The sequence below is a fragment of the Octodon degus genome, unplaced genomic scaffold (genome assembly GCF_000260255.1).
Source record: "Octodon degus isolate 3935 unplaced genomic scaffold, OctDeg1.0 scaffold00037, whole genome shotgun sequence".
NCBI classification, from domain to species: Eukaryota; Metazoa; Chordata; class Mammalia; order Rodentia; family Octodontidae; genus Octodon; species Octodon degus.
In genome coordinates, this window is record NW_004524613.1 from 16,396,178 (window position 1) to 16,401,241 (window position 5,064).

Below are 5,064 nucleotides of genomic sequence, written 5' to 3' on the forward strand. Positions count from 1 at the left end.
GGCAGAGGGGCACCAGTTTAGGGTGGTGGAAGACAGCAAAAACAACAAGGGGAGGGGATAAGCCTTTTTCTGTCATGAGATACCAGAACTGTGAAAAATCATTATAAAGGAAGTAAAGAAACTCTGAGAGTTCAAGGGGGACATAACCTCCCAAATAGTTGAACTAATATATGAAAGGACCAATGTGGATATAGAAGAAACAAATAAAAAGTTGGAAGAGCTAACCAAATGGCTGAAAACATGAACAACTAATTTTCTAAAGATATATACTCCACAAAAGAGTACTAAAAAGACATCAGAGAGAAAGAATTCTATAGATTTCAGAAACAGCAGAATGGACCACTCTGAAGACATGGCGTCAGAAAGGACAAAATAAAAATTCAAAAAAAAAAAAATTCAAGACATTTACCCAGAGAAACCATAAAAAGGATAAGAGAACAACAACAAAATTTATCCAACAACTACTAGATGGTGCTAAGAAGACTTACATGAGCGCCGGCCAGATAGCTCAGCAGATTAAAGCACCTGCTTAGGGAGGGAGACACAGGGACTGGGGTTCAATCCCAGGTGTGCTGTAGCCAGATCTGTCCCCAGGGTGTGCTGAGATGGTGACTAAGACTGGACATGGTGGTGCATGCCTGTAATCCTAGCCCTGAGGAGGTTGAAAACAGGAGAATCACTATAGTCCAAGCTGCATAGTGAGACCCTGCTCCAAATATATTAAAAAAATAAAAATCATAACGGAAAAGTTTCCAAGTATGAGGCAAGACAGACATGTGCAAGTAGAAGCTTAACACTAGAGGCTGAGTTTAGAGTGGATAAGGATAAGGGTTACCTTGAAATCTTAAACGGACATTACTTGCAGGAATGTAATCCTTATATCCAAATAAAGAGGATACATTTGTATTACTAAAGTTCAACAAGTACATCATTTGCTCATTGTAAAGCCCTGATGAGCAAGAACACATGGCTTTGGGGGTACACAGTGAGTCATCTCTGTTTAGAAGCTACCTTATGATTACTATTGAAAAAAGGAACTTTCTATGACACAAAGTAGTCAAAATCTCAGATGTCCGGACAAACACAGAACCTTAAAAGCTATCAGAGAAAAAAAACAAAAACAAAAACAAAAACAAACAGATGAATACATCCGGATTATAGCACAGTTCTCAACAAGAGAGCTTGGAGTAAAGCGCGTCAAACCTGAAAAGAACAAAAGTTCCAATTCAGACTAATATATACTGGAAAACTATCTGTTAAAAACTGATGGAAAAATAAGAATATTCTACAACAAAAAATATCGTAAGAGATACATGAATATTGATCCAGCACTCCAAAAAATACCCAAGGTCTAGTATAACCATCGTGCAAATACATTTGGTGATCCCTCAAAAACGAAGACTAGACTCCCAGACCAGCAGAGGCAGCAGCCAGAGCAGCCTCAGCCTGCGCTCTCTCTGGCTGCCCTCCACTGCCCTCCACCCACCCCACAGTCTCTTTCCCCATTCTTCTTCCTCCTCCTCCACCCCCTTCATCCTCTGCTGCTGGGGGGGTTGCCTTCCCGCTCACCCCTATTGTTCCATCCCCCCAGCCTCCCACCCTTCCCCTTCCTGCCCACTCCTCTTTTCCCCTCAGTCACCTTGTACCTGCAGTTTTTGGCTTTGATCTCCACCAGTGACCAAAGACTTGACCACTCAAAAAGTCCAACTCGCTATAGTATTCAACATGGACACTGGTGTGATTGAAGGTGGATTAAATGTCACTCTCACCATCTGACTACTTTTGCAAGCTAAGGAAGTTGGCAATATCATTAGAAAGAAAGGAGAATCAGTTGAGAAGATGCGTGAGGAGAGGCATGCAAGTATTATAAAGTGAGCAAATTATCACTTTGGTTGGACCCACTAATGCCATCTTCAAAACCTTTGCTATGATCATTGACAAACTAGAAGAGGACAGCAGCAGCTCTATGACCAATAGCACAGCTGTCAGTAGACCCCCGGTCACTCTGAGGCTGGTGGTGCCTGCTAGTCAGTGTGGCTCTCATTGGAGAAGGTGGTTGCAAGATCAAGGAAATAGGAGAGAGTACAGGGACTCAGGTCCAAGTGGCAGGAGATATGCTCCCCAATTCAACTGAGGGGGCCATCACTGTTGCTGGTATCCTGCAATCCATCACTGAGTGTATCAAACAGATCTTCATGGTCATGTTGGAGACTCTCTCCCAGTCCCCCCTGAAGGGCGTGAGCATTCCCTACTGGCCCAAGCCATCAAGTTCTCCAGTCTTCTTTGCAGGTGGTCAGGACAGATACAACACAGGCAGCAACAGTGCGAGCTTTCCCCATACCACCCCATCCATGTGCCTCAACCCTGACCTGGAGGGACCACCTCTAGAGGCCCATACCATTCAAGGACAGTATGCCTATCCACAGCCAGATTTGACCAAGGTGCACCATTTGGCAGTGCAACAGTCTCATTTTCCCATGAAGCATGGCAATACCAGATTCAGTGGCATTGAATCCTGCTCTCCAGAGGTGGAAGGCTATTGGGCAGGTTTGGATGCATCTGCTCACACTACTTCTTATAAATTCACCATTTCAAATGACTTGATTGGCTGTGTAATTGGCCTTCAAGGCACCGAATTCAATGAGTTCTGTCACATGTCTGGGGCACAGATCAAAACTGTGAACCCAGGGGAAGGATCTACTAATAGGCAGGTTACCATCACTGGATCTGCTGCCAGCATTAGCCTGGCTCAATAGTTAATCAATGTCAGGCTTTCCTCAGAGATGGGTGGCATGGGGAGAAGCTAGAACAATGCAGATTCATCCATAACCCTTTCTGCTGGTCACAACCACCATGATCCATCCATGTAGTTTTGGAACAGTCAGCAATTCCAGGTTTTAAATAGTTTGTAAATTTTCAGTTTCTACACACTTTATCATCCACTCATGATTTTTTAATCAAATAATTGTAATTCTTTTCTCTGTTTAGCTGTTTATGCTGAGATCCATATTTAGTTTTGCAAGTTTCACCCTGTTTTTGTTGTTGTTGTTTGGCTCATGAACTTTTCTGTTTGTCATGAAAATGTAAGAGCAGAATATTAATGCCTTTCAGTTTAGTTCTGTAATGTCAGGGAGTTTTCAAAAGAAATTAAAAGATGGACTGGAGCTTTTTCTTTGTGACTAGAAACTGGAAGCCACAGTGAGAAAAGAAAACAACTAAGATTAGAAACTCCATTTGGACATACTCTTTTCCTTCTAGGTATTTTCCTGAAAGAGTTAAATATGTCGTATTATAGTGACTCAATCCATGGGTGAGTTTGCAGCTCCACATGCTATTAGGAGGTGAAATTTGTTTGGAGATATGTCACTGATCTTCTTGTTTTTAATTCCCCACTTCTTTCTCTCTGATCCTTTACTATCATTGATTGTACAGATTTCCTCTACCAGACCCTTCTCCCATGTCATGTAGGCCTTGGAACCAGGCAGTGGTAGACTAAACTTATTGAAACCTTGAGCCTTCTCTGAGGAGGACCACTTGGGCATCTCTCCTTGAAAGAGGAGTGATTGTCTCTATTTTGGCTGAGTCTAACCTTATTTCCATGTACTGACTTGTACAGAGCTAGCTAGCACTTTTCCTTATCCCTTCAACTGGCCTTAAGCAATGCAAGTCACCCCAGCTGAGGTACTGATGGTACTCTTTAAAGATTCCAGGGGTTTCCTCAGACTCCCACCTGTTTTTTCCTGTGTGAGCCAGGATGGGCAAGATGGGATAAAGAAAGAGCCAATGCTCCATGCTGTTGGCTGGGATTAAGCCTGGGGGTAGTCCTTAAAAGATTACACACCAGAGGTGAAGCATCAACGCCAAAACACTAGATACTCTCTCAATTGTGTTATGCAGATTGCTCTTTCTGTATATCCTTCTTTACATATTGCAGAGGTTACTTGGGGCTTCCCACCTAGCCCAGATCATAGCACTCACCTATTTCCCATGATTTTTCAGTCACTCATCCTCAAGCCACTCCTTTCTTCATGAATGAATACAACTTGGGTTGGGCCTGAGATTGAGGCCTTTGTTCCTTTTTTTTTTTTTTTAATGAGTTTAGGACAGAGTGTATAGGGTCTCCCTATGAAGATTGGACTCATAGTGATTCTCCTGTTTTCAGCCTCCCAAGCTCTGGGATTACAGGCACGCACCACAATGCCCAGTCTCAGTCACCGTCTCAGTGTACCCCAGGGCTGGGGCTGGCATAGCATGCCAGGGATCGAACCCCAGCTACTGCACTCTACCTAAGCAGGAGCTTTAGTCCACTGAGCTATCTGGCTGGCCCTTTTTTTGCCATAATTTTATTGATAAACAAAAGCAATGAGACAGTTTCAAATCAAATCGGTAGGACAGTTTCAATAATTAACACACTGCATACATTCTTTTTAGTGGTTAATTGCTGTACAAGATGCGGACTTGAGATCCTATTTACAAACACCATTAGAACAAATCATTCTATTCATTAACAGAATGTAACTATATATCTATCCTAACCACTTTGAATACACAGATACAAAATGGACATTCATCTGTATACCCTTTTTTGGTTAAGTTCCATTATTTGAATATTATAGGTGTGTAAACTCAGCAAAATATTCTAAAAGAGTCCAGTAGCCCATAATAGTATTGAGTCTTCTGCTTAACTGGCATGGCCCTTTTTTTTTTTTAAAAAAAATTTTTCATTTTTTTTTTTTTTTTTTTTTTTTTTTTTTTGGTGGCTGGCTCAGCCCACCCTGGGGGTGGGACTGGCACTGCATGTGGTGCCGGGGGCAGGGGGATTCAAACCATGGTTCCTATGCTGCTTAAGCTTGCCTAAGCAGGCAGTTTAGATTGCTGAACTATCTTGCCTATAAGGCCTTTGTTCTGGATAGTCATCATCATGGCTGGACTTAGGACCCCTTTCCTCCCCATGACTACAAATACGCCTTATTGTGTTTATTCTCACAATGGGTTACACTGGATGTGGTAGATTAAAATTAACTTGACAGGATTCTAGTAACTTTCTGTGGGATTATGCAAAAA

General features: G+C 42.3%; 1 pseudogene; it reads left to right on the plus strand.

The window, feature by feature from the left end:
- The first annotated feature begins 1,704 nt into the window (after positions 1-1,704).
- On the plus strand, positions 1,705-2,807 carry LOC101590180 (annotated as a pseudogene).
- Positions 2,808-5,064: the final 2,257 nt, after the last annotated feature.